This window comes from Erythrolamprus reginae, chromosome 2 (genome assembly GCF_031021105.1).
Source record: "Erythrolamprus reginae isolate rEryReg1 chromosome 2, rEryReg1.hap1, whole genome shotgun sequence".
In the NCBI taxonomy this organism is placed as follows: Eukaryota; Metazoa; Chordata; class Lepidosauria; order Squamata; family Dipsadidae; genus Erythrolamprus; species Erythrolamprus reginae.
Genome location: NC_091951.1, coordinates 189,103,742 through 189,128,557, shown reverse-complemented (window position 1 = coordinate 189,128,557; position 24,816 = coordinate 189,103,742). Strand labels below are relative to the sequence as shown.

The following is a 24,816-nucleotide window of genomic DNA, read 5'->3' as shown; positions in this document are numbered from 1 at the left end:
AGTTTGGCAGACAGCCCAGGAGGAGATCAATCATCCTTATCATCCCTGGATTCTGAACAAGAACTTATGACAGATCCACGCATGCGTAAAGTGATGCATAGGAGAGAAGAACTGAAGGATTATTACAGGAGATAAGTGAGGCCACCTGTCGTTGGGTGGGGCTGCTGTAATTAGTGCTACAGATAAAAAGAACAGCGTGCTGGTTTAGCCTTGTGGAAGTTTATCCGATTCATAGTTCGTCAAGATCATGGTTTTGCTGTTTCCCTGTTCAAGACTGTGTGTGGCCTTTCTGGACTTTGGAATTTGGACTCAATTTCCCAGTTATTGGGTGAGAAATTGGATTGCATTTAACCTGTGCCTTGTGTGTACCAGAAAATCCCTTTGACATTTAAAAAGGGAGTTTTTTCTGCTTTTCTGTTGATAAAGACTTTTGGTTTTCCTTCTATCGTGTGGTGTGTGTCTTTCTGGACTAATTACCCTGTAATTATGGGTGGTTGGGACATGCTGGCAGAACAAAGAGGGAACCCAAGACTTATTCTAACTCCACCAGGTAAACTGTCTACTTACCTCCTTGAGTGGACAGTGGACCGTGCAAACCACTCCTGGAAGTATAAGGAGAAAAACATTGCTGAGCCTAAACAGAGGCATATCCATATGATGGTGTTCCAGAAAGGGCCTTTTCTCTTATCATTGAGAATAAAGTTAAAGGACACTATGAAGACAAACAGAAAAAGGGTTAATTGTGTACATTCCAGCCATACTGAATCAAGGAGATCTCTCAGTTAATTATTATTATTATTATTATTATTATTATTATTATTATTATTATTATTAATTAGATTTGTCTGCCGCCGCTCTCTGTAGACTCGGGGCGGCTCAGGATTGCTAAAGCTGTTATCTACAATGGGAACATTGCTCATTAATAAATCTAAAACAGCAATTTTTATGTTCATTAGAAGACAAAATGTCTCATCCGTACTCCCAAGAAGGTAAATAATTTGGGAAATAGAATTCTCAAAGCAATGCCCTTGCAGATGGAACTCCCTGCTCCTAGAACCTTGGCTATTTTCCAGTTCCTGTTTTATCTGGGTCCTGATTGTGACTAAAGCATCTCTTTTGGAAATGTAATTGGATTTCTGAAATAACAAAAAAAAATTCCAGTTATTTTGGTTTTGCTCTTGTTTTTAATTTATAAAAGTGTTCATGTTTGAGATTATATTTTCCCTCCCCTTGGAATAAAGAATCTTAATTTCTCAGAAGGAACCACTGTTTATTCAGTCAATGACCAGCAAGATTTGAAAAAAATATAACACCAAAATAACTTTCTCAAACCCAGCCATTCTCAACAACTGTTGTCTAGTCTCCAACTTTCCCTTTATGGGGAAGGTTGTTGAGAGGTGGTGGCGCTCCAGCTCCAGCAGTTCTTGGAAGATGCCTATTATCTAAGCCCTCAACAGTCAGGTTTCAGGCCCGGCTACAGCACGGAAACTGCTTTGGTAGAGAGAGAGAGAGAGAAAAGAGAGAGGAAGGAAGTAAAGGAAAGAAAGAGGTACGGAAAAGAGAGAGAGAAAGAGAGGAAGGAAGGAAGAGAGAGAAAGAAAGAGTGGGAGAGAATAAGAGAGAGAAAGGAGGGAGGAAGAGAGAGAGAGAGAGAAATTCTTTTCTCCATGTAGACCAAATTTTTCATCAAGAACCACCACCCTCCCACCCACCCCCATCAATGATGTCCCTCTTTACCAATGTGAAAATCTGGTCACTTTAACCTTGAGTCATTCAGAATTCCCCAAGAGGAATCCATACCACTTTTTTTTTTTACAGGCCTTGCTTTAATCTTCTTAGGAAAGGTTCAGTCCATTTCCTGATTCAGTACTAACCTCCAGTTATGGCAAATAGGACAAACAGGACAGGGTAGAAGAAGCCAAAAGTCAAGGTGGTTATGTATTCATGGAAAACTGCTGAAAAAATGAAGACCATGAGCATAGCTCCAGCTCGGGCTCTCCCTCCAATCAGCTAGAAGGGAAGGAGAACAGGTGAATTATAGACCTCACCTTGGTGTTCACCAATAAACAATGAAGATACGCATAGATGAATTACACACAGCAGGTTTACTTTATGGGGTAATATAGGGTGGGTTTGGTAAGCTTGTCAGCCTTTTCAGGTAGCCCAGACAGTACACCAATTATAGCATTTTATTGCAAGGTTATTTTTTTCCCCTTCCCGACCTTTATTTTTTGAACCACAAGCAGATGTTATTCTACCCGATTCCTGCTCTGACAAGAGACATCTCCTCTTGACCATTGCCCTGGCTGCAGTTATTCCTCCTGTCCCCTAAGATTATTCTCACAGCCCATTACAGCCTTACCTACCCATAGAAAATCTTGATAAATATAGCAGTACAGCCAATCATGTACAATCCCATTCCATGACCGAAAGAATCCTGAGAATGATGTGGAATTCCACCAATCCTAGGCAGGGAGAATGAAATAAAGAGCATGAAAAACACAGAAATGTCAGGCTTGAAACTGGAACATCACTGTATGTTGGCAAGCAAAGAGGCAATCCACTCTAGATTGTTCATGAATAGGTAGTCCTTGAGGTACAAGGACAATTAGGATTAGAATTCCCACCATAAAGACAGTGCCGAATCCAGCGTGAAATTGCAACTACCAATCAGGCAGGTAAGTGGCTTGGTCAGATTTGGGAGAGCAAGGGGATGCACAGGGTGTTAGGGAAGGGATGAGATCTGCTAGGACTCTGGCGATAACTGTTGGATTCACAATATATTGGCTGCAGGTGATGCAGATTGCCACCAGAGGGTGCTATAGTTTATAGCTTATTTCTCTGTGTCACTCTCTCTGTTTCTCTTTGTCTGGCTACTCACTGTTAGGTTTGCTCTGCAATTCTCTGCATACTCTGTATGATAGTCATGTATTACAGCTAAAATGTGTTTAGGCTTGATATCTTTGTTTACTGATTATGACAAAGACAACTGGAAAGAAAAACTATATACTTGATAATATTTGGATTGTTATTCTGAGAATTATGTGTATGATTTTGGACTGTTTATAGGAACATGCTATTTCTCAAAGTAAACTTTAATTCAAGTTAGTATATCTGTGTGTGGCTGAATAGTTATTCACAACTAATCTGAATCTAAACATTTGAGTTTGCACAACATTGGTAAACAAGGATTATTCTGCTCATACATGAAAAAGATCAAGGTTCTGGGATGGTCAAGGGGGGCATGAAAAGTTAGATTTCAACTATTGGGAGGGCATCATGTGGGGTCTTGCAAAGTCTTTCAGAACATGATATTTGATCTCTCGTATAGTCCCTAAACATACATGTGTCTACAGGCAGTCTTCATTAAGTGACCACAATTGGGAAGAGCAACTGTTGTGGTTCAGCCTGAGGCAGATCAAAGACCAGCTGCGTCTCTGCTGGCTCCATGCCCGGAGGAGGCTGACAGTGAAGAGGAGGAGGCTGGGCAGTCGGACGGGGGAGAGTCCAGTCAGGAATGTGACGAGGAAGAACAGCATGGGAGCCCCGGGGAGGGGCTCTCCCCAGCCAGTAGCTTGGAGTCTTTGGAGTCATTAGGTGACGAGGCACAAGCTGTCATTGACATGCGACAGAGACGGTTAGATTAAAGGAAGGATCAATTGAAGAAATATTATCAGCATTGAATAAGGAACACCAGGGCTTGGGTGTGGTCCTCATTAGCAGGGAAGGGTTTATAAGGCAGGCAAGCTCTTGAAGCCATGTGGAGTGTTATCAGTTTGGAGTTGCTGTAACCTGCATTGTTTCTCGGCGTCTCTGTTCCTGGCTTGTGGCCCAGCAGTCTTGAAGACCCGTGGGAGGTGTATGTCTGTTATCTACAGCCTCGTCTTGGCAGCAAGAATCCTATATTGATGCATGGACAATTACCTTCGTGTATATATTTGGAGTTCCAGTGTTTTCCTGCTTTGTAAGGACATTTTCTGTTAGCTTCGTTTCTCTTGAACATTATAAAACTGTATTTGAATTTTACCAGTGTGTCTGGCTTATCTTTTTGGGTTGGTCATAGCTTCCGGAGTGACCCAGACAGAACAAGCAACCAAGTTGTTAAGTGGTCATTAAGTGAAACATTTATGTTATATATTTGCCAATTTATTTATTATTGCATTTGCATAACTGCTTATCTCACCTAAAGTGACTCCGGTGCCATATGATAAAAGAAAATTTAAAATATTTTACAAGCCCATTAAAACAATTAGTATGCTAAAACATGCTTGCAATGTTAGTTTGTTTTGCTTTACAAACCAGCAGGGGTTGTAAATTGATTGATCATAACTTTATCATCATAGTTGTAACTACACCCAGTTGCTAAATGAGGACACCTATATTTATTACTTTAGTTACAAGTAATTGATTACAAGTAATTGTCAGGTTCTTCAGTACAGTTGTTTTAGCAAGTTGAAATTTGATTTTCTTTCAGAGCCATAACCTCTCAGAGCTCTTTGCCAAGTTTTTTCAAACTGTTCTTCATGGCCAATGGACCATTCAAGTATATCCATTAGATGCAGAAATAGACAGACTGATATTAAAGATAAAAGAAAAGGAAAATACAGAGTACTACTTTTGAACATGGGATATGTTTTATAAATAGCTAGATAATAGAGGTAGAAATTAGGAGCTGGAAAAAAAGACTGGAGAAAAAGCCAACACAATTCTAGGCTGCATTAACAGAGCGATAGAATCAAGATCACATGAAGTGTTAATACATAGAAACATAGAAACATAGAAGACTGACGGCAGAAAAAGACCTCATGATCCATCTAGTCTGCCCTTACACTATTTCCTGCATTTTATCTTAGGATGGATATATGTTTATCCCCGGCATGTTTAAATTACCACTTTATAATGCCTTGGTAAGGGCACACTTGGAATATTGCATTCAGCTTTGGCCACCACAGTGAAAAAATCATGTTGAGTGCAGAGAAGAGTAACAAAGATGATTAATGGACTGGTAGTATTAAGGAGAAATTTCCTGACAAAACAATTAATCAGTGGAACGACTTGCCTCCAGAGATTGTGAATGCTCCAACACTGGAAGTTTTTAAGAACATGTTGGATAACCATTTGTCTGAAGTGATGTAGGGTTTCCTGCCTCAGCAGGGGGTTGGACTAGAAGACCTCCAAGGTCCCTTCCAACTCTGTTATTCTATTCTAAAAGCATTATTATGTAAGGAAACCAACCCATACAATACACTGTTTGCAAAACACTTTTGTATGTTAAATGAAAATGTATAAATTGTTTAAAAAGGTATATCCATGAGGAATGAAACCCAGACTTCACATATCTTTCTTGCAACCTCGTCCACCCTCTTATCATCACCTTGTAAAAAGAACGGTCTGCGAAGCGCAGGATCTCAGCAAATATGTTGTGCCAGCAGTCCAGGAAGAAATAGAAGATCATGACTAGCAAAGATATCCCTGAATGAGAGAGTTAAAGAAATAGATCAGTTCTTCCCACTTTCGGGAGAAGGAAGAGATTAAAAACTGTATTATTGTTACAGATTTAGGACAAACAATTGCAAATCAGGTTAGATTTTTAGGCTAGTATCTTAATGGAATATGTAGAGATTCTCAATCATCCAAGTCATTATAGTCCCAAAGATGCTGTTGGAAGAATTTCCCGATTCGTTCTACCTGGGAGAAGTTGATGATGAAAGATTTGAAGATAGCAAGCTATGGAAAAGCAGGTTTTATTACAGGAAGGCAATACAGTGACAGCAAAAGTGACTTCAGATTTTCTGCCTTGCATGCCCACCAAGCCACAACACAGAAGTGGTAGGGAAAAAAATTGAATTTCACCCCTGCTCTATGCATGTGCAGAAGGCTTTGCACATGTCCAGATGACGGTGCACGCACATTAGCGAGACCGTAAGAAAGGTAAATGCATTTTAACTCTAGTTCAAAGGTTCTTAAAGCAAAATAAAACTGAAGTATGCTCACCACACAGTTAGGGTACTCCTACGCAATCACTTTACTTAATGTTCAAATCCAAACTGTGGTCATTAAACAAGGAGTAAAATACTATAGCTCTGTATGACTTGAGAAGATCAATTTTTCTATGATGTATCTGCTTTTAACTAAAGCTGCAGCCTACATTGTCTAAGATTTAGACACTATAAAAATAAATGGCTTTCAGATGTGGGAGTCCACCATTATTATTGTTGTTGGTCACAGTCAACCAGATTTTTTTTACTGGATATGATTGTTTTTGTCCACCTATTGGGTCCTTCCAAAGGATAGGCAGATGTTAGTGTTTGAGGGTGTTAAAGGTATTGTTGACAATTTGAACAGGACAGTGTACAATGGGGCATACAGAGCATGGCACTTGGATAACAATTGAGGCAAAAGCCGAAGAAAAGAGTAAGAATCTACAGGTTGCAAAAGACCTTTTAGGGGAAACAGAACCGGCAACAATGAATTCATAAAGACTTCTTTACTTGACTTTTGATCTATTTCACATACTTTCATCATGAATAAAACTAGCAGCCTGCCAGACCTTTGTGTAGCAATTACATATAGGCCAGACTCATATATATATTGGGTTGTGGGATGTGGTAACTATTTATTAATTAAATATATATGCTGCCCATCTTGCTGTCTAAATAATTCTGGATGACTGTATATTACTTTGCTGGTATAGATAGTCCTGAATGTATAACCACAATTGAGCCCAAAATTTCTATTGCTAAGTGAGACAGTTATTAAGTCACACCCCCTCAACTTTTACAACTTTTCCTGCCACAGCTTTTTTTTAAAATTATTTAATTCCATTGATTTTGGTGGTCAGGATGCAAAAGGTGATCACATGACCTGGCACACTGCAATCACCAAAATACATGACATGTGTCATGCCAGTATTTATGTCATGTATTTTGATCACATGAGCATGGTGATGTTGCAATGATCGTAAGTGTGAAAAAATGTTTATAAATAACTTTTTCAGTTCTTCTGTAACTTCAAAGATCACTAAACAAAAGGTTGTATATTGAGAACTATGTGCAGTATATCTCTCTTCCCTTTCTCTAAAATGTGATAAAAGAGGCTGATTGTGTTTGAGGCTCTCCTGTTTCTTCCACTGGATGAGGTCAACATCCCAGTTCAATAGCATTACTACTTAATCCCATTACACGAAATGGATTGAAATCATAATTGAAATCATAATTGTTTCCACATACCGGGTATTACTGTATCAAAGATGGAAAGGAGCCGGATTTTGATAGTGATGGGCTGCTTATGCATGTTGCTGAAGTTAGGGATGAAGTAGTATTTCAGAAGGAAATTCATAAAATATATACTCGCCAGAAACTGTGGGACAAAAAGAAAAACTCTGCTTTAGTGATCTGGCAAGGCATACTGGTTGTAAGCATTCAGCTATGACTAAAAAAAACTTCTTCCGGTCTATGATCTCAGAAACTGGTTTTGGCTGCCGTTTTAATATCCTACAATGCCCAAATGCTGTCCTCTAACACTAGCCTCTCTCCTGTTTTGTTTCAGTCAATCTGTCGTAGATTTCTGTATCACTCACTTCATGAGATGAATTTTCTTTTTTTCTTTTCTTTTTTCTTTTAAAAAACGTTTTAAGTCCCATCAACTGTGCTCTCTTTCAATCCTCCCCCCCGCTTTTGATTTCCTGTGGGAGATATTTGAAAACACTGTATGTACTTGTGTCTAAAGTTTTAAATTGAACATCAATTAAACATTGCACCAAAGGGGACTCAGGATAAATGTTGCAAGAAATTCATTCAAGGCTGGAGAACTCTGGGACATTTAAATGGCGGCCTTTGGTCGCCTAGGGCATCTTAAAATATTATTGCTATTTACTACCTTGGCTAGCTAAGACGCCTTAGGGTTCCCAGTCCAGCTAAGTCTTGTGGGAAATAGTCCCCAAACATATTTCTAATCCATAGAGAGGCCTGATAAAACCAACCAGCCAAAGGAAACTTGATGTATTTCTCTCACCTCAACCAGTTTTTGGATGACGTAACTCCAGCGAATGTATGGATCTCTATAAGGAAAAAAGTAGGGATAGGTTTGAAATATGATTCTTGTGGAATATAATGGTTACAACATTGCTCTGGGGGCATGGGCTATAACACCTGAAACCCATTTTGCCCACTCTTTGTTATAGAGCTGAGAATCCAGGGAGCCTCAAAAGACAAGGACAATATGCAAGGAGTTACCTTGGATAGCTCTTTCTGTAGATCAAAGTAGGGCAGAAGAGAAAATATAAGTAGGCTGAGAATTCAGGAGGGCTTGTCTTCCCTGGAGACAAATGGAGAAATAGCAGTTTGTAGAGTGAAGAAATAGTTGCCCTAGAGCATACAGATTAACAGAGTTGGAAGTGACCTTGTAGGTGATCTAATCTGACCCCATGCCCAAGCAGGAGACCCTACACCATTTCTGATAAATGGCAGTCCAATCACTTCTTGAAAGCCTCCAAGGATGAAGCTCCCACAACTTCTGAAGTGAAGCTGTTCCATTGGTTGATTGTTCTCTCAGAAAATGTATCCTTATTTCTAGGTTGAATTCCTCCTTGCTCAGTTTCCATCCATTATTTTTTTATGACTTTCAGGCGCGTTGGAAAATAGCCTGATCTCTTTCTCTCTCCCTCCTTTTATTTTATTTAGTATATGGCAAATACACGGGTTTCCTGCCTGAGCAGGGGGTTGGACTAGAAGACCTCCAATGTCCCTTCCAACTCTGTTATTATTATTATAATAAACCTTGCCACTAGATGTGGCTTCAGAAGACACTTTGAAACAGCACAGAAATTTAGGGATGGAAGATAACTTAGAGGTCATCTAATCCAACCCCATGCTGTAGCAGGAAAACTTAAATTGCCTGGATTATTCTGGTGTCTCTAACAGAGAGGGAAATTGCCAGAAAGGAGAAGAGTTTACTAAGAAAAGGTTGCCATGCAGAGGAAGGCAGCTCTTGTCTTATGACCACAATTGAGCCCCAAATCTTGTTTGCTAAGCAAGAGCATTGTTAAATGAGTTTCACCATATTTTACTCGATCCATGACATTTCCTGACTCCAACAGCCATGTGCAAGCTAGAGGAAAAGATCTGAAGTCCTGAACAGAACTTATGGTTAAATGCATGGCAAAAAGTAGCCTCTGAGTGTGTTTTTCCAAATGCAGTAAGTGAGGTGAATGTGTAGTTTTAGAAGAACGCTCTCTCTCTCGCTCTCTCTGTGTGTACATATTACACATACAGATAATATATCGTTTTGTGCGACTGTGTGTAATATGTATGTATACATATGGCATATAAACATAGGATTAAATAATATATTTTGGACGTTCAGTAGTAGTACATAGGCAGGGAAATTGTATCTTGTTGAGGCCTTTGAGGCGAGGACTGGCCAGGAGCCCTAACACTTAATATGAGTGACATCAAGTTGGCCATACTCACCCAGTTACATGTCCGCTAAATCACATGTCTACCCAGCAAGCCCCCTCCAGACACATGACTGCAAAGCCACTCCTGCCTAGTCACATGACTGCCAAACCACTCCCACCTAGTCACATGACCACGAAGCCATGCCCACCTTACATCACCACCAAGCCACAACCACAAAATAAGGCATGCCCACAGAGTGATAGAATATTTTTTTTGGGAACCCACCCGTGACATGTGCCATGCCCAATCATTGACAAGCAAATGGAAAATCTAATCCAATAGTTCCATAGGCTGAGAAAGTCTGTGATAGTGATTAGTAGGCAGAGGCCAGTGGTTGCATGTTTATTGTATGCTACAACTGGGATGCTGCAATTAGTGGGAAATCAGATTGGGGACTATGGGGGCGATTTACAGCCATTGTAATTATCACTAAGGGCCTCCATGTCAGACTCACCAACTTGATCCCTGGCATGGAGAAGAGGAGGCATCGATTCTCGCAGAAATGAGTAGCTTTTCATCAGGAACCGGGTCTATGCCAGAGAGGGAAATGAGCAAGGAAACAGCATGAAGTTAAGTCATGTTGTAGATATTCTTGCAGAGGACTTTAATATTAATGCTATGCCACCATTTGGGCCTTTGGCCTTGTGGATATTCAAAAAAAGGAATTGCACCCATTAGTTAAACTGAATGGGCTTATCTAACAGGTCTCTAATGCTCCCATGGTGGATCCCATGGATCCCATAGAGCTCCAGACTCTGTCTGTTTAGACATTTTAGACAGAAATGGCCCATATCTACTACTGCTTTGGCTGTCAGTTATACTACCTACTGATCTTTCTGCTCAACTTCTTGCTGGATGAAATCTGCTTATCTTCCAGCTTGCAAGAAGAACATACATTTGAGGTCATACTATTGTAAACATTTATATGTGACATATATGTGATGATGACTGCTAAGGACCATACCTTCTGCCACAAGATTTTTAAAAATGTATTGTATATCTTCTTCAGGGCAATATTCTATTTGACGCTATTTGAGGTTTGTCCAAACCATTCAGAGGGCATCAGATAGGAGAAAGCTGCCTTAAACCTGGAATGAGGTTATCAAAATGTAAATAGTTGAAATTTAAATATTCGCGTTTGATTGGTTGTTGAATTGAGTGGGAGATTTGTTTGAGTGTCAGTTTGTTTGAGCGGGGAAAAAAAGGCAGTATAAAAACAGAGACCCGGAGTCATTTAGTCATTCCACGCTTTAGATATGGCACTTGCTATGCCAAGAGAAATAAAGAATTATTGAATCACAAGTGGCTCAACTCCATTTATTTCATTTGGCATGTCTTTAATGGCAAATATGGCATGTGTATGGAAGAAAACATTTATGCTACAGGGTGCCTTTCTAGCACTTAACTACTATCTATACTTTCCACATTGAGATGTCCTGGGGCAACCAGAATTCCTTCACAAGTCCAACCTCACTTCAGTGTTCAACCTTAGCTTCTCCCATTTTTGTTTACGAACACCTTTACCCTATGCCCACTTTCTTTGTGTTGCCCCAGTGCCATACCTGCTCATAGAGGACAATTTTACGGGAGGCAATTCCCAAATTACAGGAGACAACAATATAGATGGGGAAGACGAACAGCACTGCAATGTGGCAGATGAACATCAGCAACACCAAGGTGGCCGTCAAGAGGTTGGGGAACCTGGTCATCTTCAAGCAGCCTGACCATATCTGCAGGGCCTGGTAGGGCACAAATAAGGTGTAGAGGAACATGCAGAGCCAGGCAAAGAGTGCTGTGGGCAGCTGTCGAAAGCCAACGATAAAGAGCTCAAAATCCAAAACTAGACTGTGGAAGACAAAAAAGAAAAAGAGCTCTAAGGATACTCCCCAAAAGATAAGGATGTTTCAAATAAGCACTTTCTCTGGGTTATTCCCAATATCCCCCAGTCGTATACCTACAAGTGAAGGGGATTGGCCCTGCTATTTTGAGGAAGTAAACTCATGAACGGTCCCATGAACTCTTCAAAATAGTCAGAATAGTTAGAATGAAGGAAGGAAAATCCACCTCCAAGTGAAAAAAATAGGATCAGTCTCCCTCATTTTGTTTCATAAACTTTATGTAAAATTCATCATAATTTCAACTATTGCTCATCCTTAAATATTGCACCAACAGAAAGGTTCCTATCAGAATTTAAATGAGTCAGAAATAGAAGACTGTGAGATTTTTGAAGGGTTTGTCATTTTAGGAACATTACTCAACATTCCTGTCAGAATAAATCTAATCCTTTTTTGGTACATTCCCCCTAGCTTTTACTCAGGTGGTCTACATCTCATGTGGATCGTAGGATTTGATTAGACATTTATTTATTCCATGTAAACCTTCCCTTTTGAAAATTTAAGTTGAAACACGTGGACCTTCATCCTAATCCTATCCCCAGTGAAAGATGAAAGATTGATCAACTGATCCAAAGTGATCCAATTATCTCTCTGACTGTAAATGTGAACTTGGTTCTCTGTCTTCTATTGGACTCCTTCCTTGATCTGCTTCATGCTTGTTGGAATACAGTAGTCCCTCGCTATATCGCGCTTCACCCACCACAGCTTTACTTCATCGCGGGTTTTGAAGTCAGCATTGGCACAGATACAGCGCTTAGAAGTTTGGAAGGGCAGGACAAGCCAACCAGCCCGCGGCTGGACGAATGATGAGCGGGGCGGGGACTGAGCTCCGGCGGAGGCACGTCCCCTCGTTCAACCTGCCTCGCCAGTGCCGAGAAGGCAGTCTTTGGAGGCGCGCTTAGTGGTTGGCGGCGGCAGTGTGCTTGGGGTTGTAGAAAGAGCTCCCGGCAGCGCACGAATGAGTGAGCGCGAGCAAAGAAAGGAACACGACGCGGTGGGGATTTCCAGACTGGGCTCGAGAGCGGGAGAGGAAGTGCTGGGCGGGTGGAGGGGGAAAAAAAGAAAAGAAAATAGAGAGAGAGAAAAAAAGAACCAGCCGGGGCAGCTCACCAGGGACTTTCCAGCTGGGGCAAGGCAAAAAAGACAACGTTTGGCCGAACTGCTGCAAAGAATAGCAGTGGGTCGGGAATGCTCAGGGGTGGCGATTCTTTTGCCCCCCTCCCCTTCTTTTCCTCAGGCGCAGAGTAAGTAGTAGTGGGGGGGGGAAGGTTAGCCGGCCGTTGCTCGCCTCCAGGCATCCGGAGCTGGTGGGAAGGAGGAGAAATTCCCCATCGCGGATTTCACCTATCGCAGCCAGGTCTGGAACGTAACACCAGCGATAGGTGAGGGACTACTGTACATGTTGGAATGCATTTTGTACTACAGCAACCACAGAATTAATTAGCCAGTAGATGGCAGTGTTTAGTTAGCATCTATGGTTATAATCTATGGTTCCTTTATATTCTGAGGAGTGTTTCCTGCAATAGTTGTGACAGTTGAAACCATTAACCAGCAAGGCCCATAGTGACAGTACATTTTATTTGATCTGTATGGCTACATAACCATCCTTGCTACCAATCTGTATGGCTATATAATAATCCTCTACCATTTCTGTAGAATAAAACAGAATTTCTAACAATGCTTCAGCTTCAAAAGAACTGCTGATGATTTCAAGGATTTGCCTATCATGGACATTTCCTTCTCTTTCTTTTCCTTTGATGAATTATTTCATTTATAAGGTTTCCCAATTAAAAATTATCTCATGGCAATACTGAGCGTATTGTTTGGTTTGTGCGTGATCAGCATTACTGGTAACTTTTGCTTCATGGCATGTTTTTCTGGCTCTTCTACCTCTGATCTTTTGAATATAGAGTCTAATGCTGCTACAAATTCTCTCAGAGTGGCATCATTCTCACATTCTGGTGAGAGAGAAGTTCCCTGAAGATGGGCTCCAGCACAAGTCTGAAAGCTCACGGTGACCCTGATTGGATCCTTACGTTTTTCTTTCCTATGGCTACTGGGTCTGCATTGCAAAAATGCATCTGAGGTAAAGGTTACACAGAGAAATATTTGTATCTTTCTCTGTCGCCCTCACATGGTCATCTGGATTTTTTCATATCCTAAAAGGCGGGTAGAAGAAGTGAACTGCATAAGTAGGCCTGAGCTGGATGCCTAGCAAAGGTGGCACCAAAGGAGGCACTCCTCACTTAGGCTAAATCTCTAGGTGGGAATAGGATGGTCTCAAGTGTTACTGCTCAACAGGGGCACAAAGACAAGGAGAAGAACAAATTGCATTTTCTTTTTAGCTAGTAGATGAACAGCGACAAATGGGAGGAGATGCAGCATGATCAGGCTCCCTGCAAGGGCCCAAGGTTGTTAAACTTTGGATGGAACCTATGGTTAAAGATTTGGTAAATATGTTCTCAGGATTACTACAGTATCCTTTAGCACAAAACAAATAGCATCATATTCCCAGAATTATCATACTTCAGAAGACAGACCTTCTACCCCACCCACTCTTCTGAATCATACCTTCCTTCATCAATGGAATCCATAATGATTTGTTTGAGGACAAAGATACAGAGCATGGCCACAAATATGTGATGGATTGTGCGGAAATGTTCCACCTCCAGCAACGTGCTGTAAAAGAGAGACAGATTGTCAGCAAGTAAGTGATAGATGTTGGGAGTGATGGGCAGCTGGAGATCATTGGACAAGACCTGGGACCCAAAGATTTTCATGTAATCTTCTTTGCAAAACCTTGTAGTTTCACTTGTACAAAAGAAATAACATTCAGGTGACTGAGAGAAATGTTTCATCTCTTATGATATACAGGTAGTCCTCAACATATGACTGCAATTGAACCCTTGGACCAAGCAGGAAGCTCATGTCTGCTGAGAATACAAACAACCTTATTCAAATATGCTAGTAATAACTATTTGTACTATCATGCTAATTAATTAATCCTTTCAAAAATACTTCATTTTGTTTCCTATCCATAGTATCCTTATTATACTCTCACTCTACCTACCAGAGTATCTCAGCATTTTGTGGCTATAAAGCATGCTGAGTCTTAATGGGCTGTTTCCAATCTTGTTCTTTGTCAACAGTAGAGTTCAGCAATTGGAACCTGGGGCCTTAGAGATCTAACAACTTTGCATAATCTGACTAAGTTTTGTTCATATCATGGCCAGGCATACTTACTCAATCAAGGACCGTTGAGGGACAAAGATTTTCTTCTTCAGTAGCTCTTCTTTCTCTCTGTAAGATAAGATTTCAAAGCAGCTAATATTTAATATTGCTCCCTAAACCAGTGATGGTGAACCTATGGCACAGGTGCCATAGGTGGCAGTAGAGCCATATCACCTGGCACCCGAGCCATTGCCTAGCACAGCTTCAACATGCTGGCTAGCTGATTTTTGGCTAGCACAGAGGCTCTGGGAGGGCATTTTTGGCTTCCAGAGAGCCTCCAGCGGGATGGAGAGAGGGCATTTTCACTCTCCCTGGGCTCCAAGGAAGCCTTTGGAGCCTGGGGAGAGTGAAACACGAACCTACTAGGCCAAACAGAAGTTGTAAAACAGGCTGTTTCCAGCCTCCAGAGGGCCTCCAGGGGTTGGAGAAGCTGTTTTTGCCCTCCCCAGGCATTGAATTATGGGTGTGGGCACTCACACATGCGCAATAGCATGCAAGCACACATGCTGTTTTGGCACCCGAGGGAAAAAAGGTTCACCACCACTGCCCTAAAACCTTCTCACCTCTGAGAAGGGGGGTAAAGCTAAAGACGTCCCTGAGGATTTTACTCCACAGTCAGTTTTGACTATGCTCATCTTTGTTTCATTGACCGCAGAGTGAGCAATGTCTGATGACTGTATTTTCCCCATCCCTGTTCTAAAATCAATTGCAAGAAACCTCTTCCACCTGCATTGTTTCTTTGCTGGAACCACACTCAATTGCTGGGGTCTGGAATGAGCTGCTTCTTCCAAGGTCTTGTCTAAGAGATCACTCAGCCCATTGTGTTTCTGTTCTAGTACCTTCGCCTTCATTACCTACCAACAAAACAGAGGAAATTTAATGATGTCAGGGCCTTTCATAGATTCCTAGAATGGATTTAGGTGATAGACACTGTCAGGGAATTGCACAGATTATATCCAAATAGAGTCAGACATGCTGTCACAAACTTGCAGTTTTATATAAATAAATATGTAGGAATGATGTAGGAACATCATGAGGCAAATTGTAGAGATCACACAGCAACTAATCACAATTTAGACTGCCTCATGAAGTGGCCAGCTTTCCTAAACCAACTAGCTATAACTGTGTGTTCTTACTCATTGTCCAGTTATTTCCCTTCTTTGATCTTTTACAGAAGCTCTCTTGTCCAGAAAGCCTAATAAACATACAGGATCTAATCCTCTATGACAAGGATAGAGACCATGTGACTGTGGAGACATAGAACTGACCATTTTCATCATTCTTGATAATTCATCATTTAGGGAGAATATTTAGGGAGAATAATTCACCGTTTAGGGAGAATAATTCATCATTTAGGGAGAATACTTCTCTAATGTTAACATCCTCCTGCTTTATTATTATCTATTATAATATCTATTATTACCTCCAGGTGTCTCTTCCACTCTATGAGGGCAGTGATTTTCTGCAGGTATTCAGCTTCTCCTAGAGAATTAGAAACAACTTCACTTTAAAAACATGATTTGACATGTGATGAATGGAGGAAGTCAGTTCATTGCTTGGATTAGAAATCTTCCCATTTTACAGAATTTTTGGTTTTACTATTCCAAATTTCAAACATTTGTTTCCCCACTCTTTGAATTCTCTTTCCTTTGGGATGGATAAAGCAGGTCCAAAACTAGCTCTACCAGGCTTGTGAAATATTTTATATGGCACATTTTGTATTCAGTTTTGTAGTCTTTTAAAAAACAGTTTTCCACACTGTGGCTTCAGATTTGGTGGACATGGCTTCAGGTGGATATGTCTTGGTGGTCATGTGACTTGCATGCTTGGTGGTCTTGTGATCGGATGGGTGTAGGTTGGTGGTAATGTGAATGGATGGGTGTGGCTTGGTGGTCATGTTAACAGATGAGCATGGTTTAAATCTGTTAAACACATTTAACAGATTTAACAGAGTTGGAAGTTGGGACCTTGTAAGATCATCTAGTCCAAACCCATGCCTAAGTAGCATTGCAAAAGCACACAAAATGGCCCCTGGCACAAGCATGAGCCCCACAGAGCAACCAAGAGCTGAAAAAAAGTGTGGAATAAAATGATCCCCTCTTTATACGAACTTTTCATAATACGAACCCGGTGTTTAAGATTTTTTTGCCTCTTCTTCCGAACTATTTTCACCTTACAAACCTGAGCTGCCGCCGCTGGGATGCCCCAAAGTGCTGGGATTTCCCTGGGAATCCCCGCCTCTGGACTTCCTTTGCCAGCCAAAGCGCCCGTTCTTGCATTGCTGGGATTTCCCTGAGGATCCCCTTGCTGGGATTCCCTTCATTTTTGCCAGCACTGCTTTGAATCCCAGCGACAAACTCCCCCCTTCGAAACTGCAGGGGGAAATGAGCACAGTGGGGTCTGTCATGCTGAATATTGACAGCCCCAGAGACATTCAGAGTTATTCAGTAATTAAATAGTTAACAGTGTGTGTGTTTTATTAGCTCCTCCTATTATGATGTAAAATCCTGTCACATCATTCATGCATTACATCCGTCCCCTCCAGATTCTCCATATTGTATTGTTATATCCTTTGTTAGCTGCCATGATGTAAAGATGCATTTTATATGCCTCCTAAGGCATTCTTTATTTTTCTACTTTTATAATAAAAAGAAACCTTGTTTGAAAGCAGATTCTTTCTTCAATCCATCATCCTCCAGAAATGATTTATTATAGTCCATGCGGGCTGTAATTTATCGCTATATTTCTGACATGGCAGCAGAGGTCGGTTTAATTATAAATAAATCTAAGAGCTACTACTTTTTGTAATGCCTGCGAAACGTAAGAATAAGAAGTTATTCTCTCAGTCCTTTATTGATCAGATGTCTAGTGATCAGATAGATGATCTGATGGCTCTTATAAATAATTCCAAAGAGAAGAGAAATCCAAGGGAAGAGAACAACCGAGCCGTGACAAACAGCAAAAACCCATAAGTGCTGATCAGTGTTCCCTCTAATTTTTGGGGGGGTGAATGGAAAAGTATAGTGTCTGAGCGGCAGTCCCTTTGGGACTGGGTGGCATATAAGTATAAATAAATAAATAAATAAATAAATAAAGTAAGTGGGGGCGTGCGCTATCACACATGAGCGAGTTCTTGCATCCATAATTCTATCCTTTCTATGTCTCCCTCCCTCTTTCCTCCCTCCCTCTTTCCTTTCTATTTCTCCCTCCCTCTTTCCTCCCTCCCTCCCTCTTTCCTTTCTATCTCTCCCTCCCTTTCCTCCCTTCCTCTTTCCTTTTTATCTCTCTCTCCCTCTTTCCTTTCTATCTTTCTCTCCCCCTGTCTTTCTCCAAGCCCTTCCTTTTCCCTCTCCCTATCCTACTACCCCCTCTCCCTCCTTTCTATCTCTCCCTCCCTCTTTACTTTCTATCTCTCCCTCCCTCTTTCCTCCCTCCCTCTTTCCTTTGTATCTCTCCCTACCTCTTTCCATTGTATCTCTCCCTCACTCTTTCCTTTCTATCTCTCCCTCCCTCTTTCCTCCCTCCCTCTTTTCTTTCTATCTCTCCCTCCCTCCCTCTTTCCTTTCTCCTCCTTTCCTTTCTATCTCTCCCTCCCTTTCCTCCCTCCCTCTTTCCTTTCTATCTCTCCCTCCCTCTTTCCTTTCTATCTTTCTCTCCCCCTGCCTTTCTCCAAGCCCTTCCTTTTCCCTCTCCCTATCTAACTACCCACTCTCCCACCTTTCTATCTCTCCCTCCCCCTTCCTCTCTCCCTTGCTTCATCTTTCTTTTTTCCCCTCTCTCTCTCCATCCCTCTTCCTTTCTCTCTTCCTTCCTTCCTCTCTTTTTTGTTCTTTCTCTCTCCCTCCTTCCCTCCCTCTATGTCTTTCCCTCTCCCTCCTTCCCCCTCTCTTTCTCTCTCTCTTGCTTTCTTTCCCTCTCTTTCTCTCTTGCTTTCTTTCTCTCTCATTCTCTCTCCCCTCCTTTCTCTCTCTCTCTCTCTTTCTCTCTCATTCACCAAGCCGGCAACAGAGAGAAAAAGAGAGAGAGCCAGAGAGAGAGTGGAGGGCGCCGTTGTCTTCACCTCCACCCGGTGGCTCTGCAGCTAAGAGGCAGCAGCCATCAACCGCCTCGCCCTCCCAGGCATCCCCAAGCCCGGCCAAACGCCACCTCCCGGTAGCCCGGCCGACTTTCCCATGCTGCCGGAGCCGTTTTCTCTTCATGGCGCAAAGCCACACAGTCCCGGACTCCCGGATTGCTCGCCCCAAGGCAGGAGGCGGTGGCGGAGGAGAGGGGGCGGATCGCGCCCCAAGGCAGGAGGCAGCGGAGGAGGAGAGGGGGCGGATCGCGCCCCAAGGCAGGAGGCGGCGGAGGAGGAGAGGGGGCGGATCATGCCCCAAGGCAGGAGGCGGCAGCGGAGGAGAAGGGGCGGATCGTGCCCCAAGGCAAGAGGTGGCGGCGGAGGAGAGGGGGCGGATCACGCCCCAAGGCAGGAGGTGGTGGCGGAGGAAAGGGGGCGGATTGCGCCCCAAGGCAGGAGGTGGCAGCGGATAAGAGAGGGTGGATCGCGCCCCAAGGCAGGAGGCGGCGGAGGAGGAGAGAGGGAAGATCGCACCCCAAGGCAGGAGGCGGTGGCGGATGAGAGAGGGTCGATTGCGCCCCAAGGCAGGAGGCAGCGGAGGAGGAGAGGGGGCGGATCGCGCCCCAAGGCAGGAGGCGGCGGAGGAGGAGAGGGGGCGGATCATGCCCCAAGGCAGGAGGCGGCGGCAGAGGAGAGAGGGCAGATCGCGCCCTAAGGCAGGAGGCGGCAGCGGAGGAGAAGGGGCGGATCGTGCCCCAAGGCAAGAGGTGGTGGCAGAGGAGAGGGGGCGGATCGCGCCCCAAGGCAGGAGGTGGTGGAGGAGGAGAGGGGGCGGACCGCGCCCTAAGGCAGCAGGTGGCGGCGGATGAGAGATGGCGGATCGCGCCCTAAGGCAGGAGGCGGCAGCAGAGGAGAGGGGGCGGATCGTGCCCCAAGGCAGGAGGCGGTGGCGGAGGAGAGGGGGCGGATTGCGCCCCAAGGCAGGAGGTGGCAGCGGATAAGAGAGGGTGGATCGCGCCCCAAGGCAGGAGGCGGCGGAGGAGGAGAGAGGGCAGATCGCACCCCAAGGCAGGAGGCGGTGGCGGATGAGAGAGGGTCGATTGCGCCCCAAGGCAGGAGGCAGCGGAGGAGGAGAGGGGGCGGATCGCGCCCCAAGGCAGGAGGCGGCGTAGGAGGAGAGGGGGCGGATCATGCCCCAAGGCAGGAGGCGGTGGCAGAGGAGAGAGGGCAGATCGCGCCCTAAGGCAGGAGGCGGCAGCGGAGGAGAAGGGGCGGATCGTGCCCCAAGGCAAGAGGTGGTGGCAGAGGAGAGGGGGCGGATCGCGCCCCAAGGCAGGAGGTGGTGGAGGAGGAGAGGGGGCAGACCGCGCCCTAAGGCAGGAGGTGGCGGCGGATGAGAGAGGGCGGATCGCGCCCTAAGGCAGGAGGCAGCGGCGGAGGAGAGGGGGCGGATCGTGCCCCAAGGCAGGAGGCGGTGGCGGAGGAGAGGGGGCGGATTGCGCCCCAAGGCAGGAGGTGGCGGCGGATAAGAGAGGGTGGATCGTGCCCCAAGGCAGGAGGTGGCGGAGGAGGAGAGAGGGCAGATCGCACCCCAAGGCAGGAGGCGGCGGAGGAGGAGAGGGGGTGGATCGCACCCCAAGACAGGAGGTGGAGGCGGAAGAGAGAGGGCAGATCGCGCCCCAAGGCAGGAGGCGGCGGAGGAGGAGAGAGGGAAGATCGCGCCCTAAGGCAGGAGGCGGCGGAGGAGGAGAGGGGGCAGATCGCGCCCCAAGGCAGGAGGCAGCGAAGGAGGAGAGGGGGTGGATCGCGCCCCAAGGCAGGAGGCGGCAGAGGAGGAGAGAGGGCAGATCGCACCCCAAGGCAGGAGGCGGTGGCGGATGAGAGAGGGTCGATTGCGCCCCAAGGCAGGAGGCAGCGGAGGAGGAGAGGGGGCGGATCGCGCCCCAAGGCAGGAGGCGGCGTAGGAGGAGAGGGGGCGGATCATGCCCCAAGGCAGGAGGCGGTGGCAGAGGAGAGAGGGCAGATCGCGCCCTAAGGCAGGAGGCGGCAGCGGAGGAGAAGGGGCGGATCGTGCCCCAAGGCAAGAGGTGGTGGCAGAGGAGAGGGGGCGGATCGCGCCCCAAGGCAGGAGGTGGTGGAGGAGGAGAGGGGGCGAACCGCGCCCTAAGGCAGGAGGTGGCGGCGGATGAGAGAGGGCGGATCGCGCCCTAAGGCAGGAGGCGGCGGCGGAGGAGAGGGGGCGGATCGTGCCCCAAGGCAGGAGGCGGTGGCGGAGGAGAGGGGGCGGATCGCGCCCCAAGGCAGGAGGCGGCGGAGGAGGAGAGGGGGCGGATCATGCCCCAAGGCAGGAGGCGGCAGCGGAGGAGAAGGGGCGGATCGTGCCCCAAGGCAAGAGGTGGCGGCGGAGGAGAGGGGGCGGATCACGCCCCAAGGCAGGAGGTGGTGGCGGAGGAAAGGGGGCGGATTGCGCCCCAAGGCAGGAGGTGGCAGCGGATAAGAGAGGGTGGATCGCGCCCCAAGGCAGGAGGCGGCGGAGGAGGAGAGAGGGAAGATCGCACCCCAAGGCAGGAGGCGGTGGCGGATGAGAGAGGGTCGATTGCGCCCCAAGGCAGGAGGCAGCGGAGGAGGAGAGGGGGCGGATCGCGCCCCAAGGCAGGAGGCGGCGGAGGAGGAGAGGGGGCGGATCATGCCCCAAGGCAGGAGGCGGCGGCAGAGGAGAGAGGGCAGATCGCGCCCTAAGGCAGGAGGCGGCAGCGGAGGAGAAGGGGCGGATCGTGCCCCAAGGCAAGAGGTGGTGGCAGAGGAGAGGGGGCGGATCGCGCCCCAAGGCAGGAGGTGGTGGAGGAGGAGAGGGGGCGGACCGCGCCCTAAGGCAGCAGGTGGCGGCGGATGAGAGATGGCGGATCGCACCCTAAGGCAGGAGGCGGCAGCAGAGGAGAGGGGGCGGATCGTGCCCCAAGGCAGGAGGCGGTGGCGGAGGAGAGGGGGCGGATTGCGCCCCAAGGCAGGAGGTGGCAGCGGATAAGAGAGGGTGGATCGCGCCCCAAGGCAGGAGGCGGCGGAGGAGGAGAGAGGGCAGATCGCACCCCAAGGCAGGAGGCGGTGGCGGATGAGAGAGGGTCGATTGCGCCCCAAGGCAGGAGGCAGCGGAGGAGGAGAGGGGGCGGATCGCGCCCCAAGGCAGGAGGCGGCGTAGGAGGAGAGGGGGCGGATCATGCCCCAAGGCAGGAGGCGGTGGCAGAGGAGAGAGGGCAGATCGCGCCCTAAGGCAGGAGGCGGCAGCGGAGGAGAAGGGGCGGATCGTGCCCCAAGGCAAGAGGTGGTGGCAGAGGAGAGGGGGCGGATCGCGCCCCAAGGCAGGAGGTGGTGGCAGAGGAGAGAGGGCAGATCGCGCCCTAAGGCAGGAGGCGGCAGCGGAGGAGAAGGGGCGGATCGTGCCCCAAGGCAAGAGGTGGTGGCAGAGGAGAGGGGGCGGATCGCGCCCCAAGGCAGGAGGTGGTGGAGGAGGAGAGGGGGCGGACCGCGCCCTAAGGCAGGAGGTGGCGGCGGATGAGAGAGGGCGGATCGCGCCCTAAGGCAGGAGGCGGCGGCGGAGGAGAGGGGGCGGATCGTGCCCCAAGGCAGGAGGCGGTGGCGGAGGAGAGGGGGCGGATTGCGCCCCAAGGCAGGAGGTGGCGGCGGATAAGAGAGGGTGGATCGTGCCCCAAGGCAGGAGGTGGCGGAGGAGGAGAGAGGGCAGATCGCACCCCAAGGCAGGAGGCGGCGGAGGAGGAGAGGGGGTGGATCGCACCCCAAGACAGGAGGTGGAGGCGGAAGAGAGAGGGCAGATCGCGCCCCAAGGCAGGAGGCAGCGGCAGAGGAGAGAGGGCAGATCGCGCCCCAAGGCAGGAGGTGGCGGCGGATGAGAGAGGGCGGATCACGCCCCAAGGCAGGAGGCGGCGGAGGAGGAGAGAGGGAAGATCGCGCCCTAAGGCAGGAGGCGGCGGAGGAGGAGAGGGGGCAGATCGTGCCCCAAGGCAGGAGGCAGCGAAGGAGGAGAGGGGGTGGATCGCGCCCCAAGGCAGGAGGCGGCAGAGGAGGAGAGAGGGCAGATCACGCTCTAAGGCAGGAGATGGTGGCGGGGGAGAGGGAGCAGATCGCGCCGCTACGCAGGAGGTGGCGGCGGAGGAGAGGGGGAGGATTGTGCCCCAAGGCAGGAGGTGGCGGAGGAGGAGAGGGGGTGGATCGTGCCCGAAGGCAGGAGGCGGCAGAGGAGGAGAGGGGCGGATCGGGCAGGCGAGGGGCAGGGTCGAGAAGCCAGGGGCGTGTTTGGCCGGAGGCACCGTGGGGAGGCAGGGGCGGCTGCGGCTCCCTTTCCTCCTACTGCCGCACCTCCCCGCCCCCGCCCCCCGCAGGCTGGCATGGGGATGGGGAGCTTGCGCCCATGGAAAAGGGTGCGCTGGGGGTATTTTGGGGGGCGTGCGCACGCATGCACGCAGCTTATGGGGAACGGTGGTGCTGATACTTTTCTACATGTTGAAAGCGAGCAATTGATTTATGATGCACAAATAATAAAACCTTTAGAAGCTCCGAGCCAGCAGATTTATGACCCAAGTAATTTAGAAGAAGCTACAATAATCCCCTCTGAGTCAGCCAGCCAGGCAATCTTTGAAAGCAGTGGGTTTACCAAATATGGTCCCTCCGTAAAAGCTAAGCAGAAATTAAAACATTGCAAAGACAAACAGTCTCTTGGAAGTTCAGCTGGCAGCCTGGATTCAATTAATGACATAGACAAAATAAATAGCATGATAATCCGTTTAGAACAAACCCTTCAAGACACGCAAGCATATTCTGCACATTTTGATGATCTGGGGACTTCTTTAAGTGAAAAAACAAAAAATGATAAATAATGTTTGCTTGGATGATATTTTTAAATGCAGGACACAATTAAGTAGACTGAGAGAAATTCAAATGAATCTTTTAGAGAAAGAGTTTGGAAATATTTCCATCCAGCAAGAAAAACAGGAAATAAAAACCCATGATGCCATGAACGCAAACAAAGAAATGGAAACTTACAATGCCATGTCTGCAGAAAATGTCAAAAGTTATCCTGCAGCGACATCTAGTGGAGTAAAAGATATTAAATTTAAAACAAGTTCTAATGTAAAAGAAATGTGAAGTTCTTTTCCAGTTTCAATGCAACATGGACAACATTATGTTCGGCATTATCCTTCAATTAAGCCACAAGCACTGCAAGCAAGCCAAGGTGCGCAGATGCAACAGGACCAACGATCACAAGCTCCAGTTCTTCAAGCACCGCCACCGGTCCAGGCACCGCCACCAGTCCAAGTGCCACCGCCGGTCCAAGCACCTCAGATGCCGCAACAAGCAGCCATGCCAACTGCAATTCAAAGACAACCTGTTACCTTAGCAACATTGAAAGGTGAGTCAAGATGAAAGAATAATGGACAAAATTATAAAACTTGGTTGCATGAAATAAGACTGATTTTAATTGCTGAAAGAGTGGATCATATGGCTTTTGATCCTCCCAATAGACAGTGGACTGAGGAAGGAAGAAATTCTAACATGCGTGCCACACTGTTGATTCTTATGTCTCTCAATACCGATTTGTCAGTTAGATTTCCAAATGATCTTACTGCAAATGATTTAATCACATTTTTAGATGAACTTTATAGACCAGTTTCAGAAGAAGGAACATGCTTGTTATTCACTGAATTTTACACTACCAAATTAAAGCCTGGAGAGAAAATTGCTCCACACTTATCTAAGATGCTAGCAATGCAAAAGGATCTAATAGAGCGAGGCTATCAAATTGATCAAATGCAGGTAAATACAGCAATAATCGCCTCCCTCAATCATGAATGGAAAGGTGCTATTACAAAATATAATAACATACCGTTAGCCCAACGTACAACTCCCAGAGTATGCAAACTGTTAACAGAAGAAGAAGGGATTATGCAAAGTAGACTCAAAACTACATCGTCCGGATACAAACCTACAATGAATAGAGGCTATCAACAAAGGGGCTACACTTCAAGATATTCATGACACAATCAGCGTAGAAGAAATGATTTTCAACGCTCTCAATCCAATGATCCTCAACGCTCTCAATCTGGTGATTCCCAATGCTCCCAATATCCTGCTCAGCACAGAGGAACAGATCTTAGGGGTTCCA

General features: G+C 46.5%; 1 pseudogene; it reads right to left on the bottom strand.

Annotated features, from left to right (window-relative positions):
- Window positions 1-5,331: 5,331 nt before the first annotated feature.
- Window positions 5,332-18,783, bottom strand: LOC139159472 (sterol O-acyltransferase 2-like; annotated as a pseudogene).
- Between the last annotated feature and the right edge of the window lie 6,033 nt (window positions 18,784-24,816).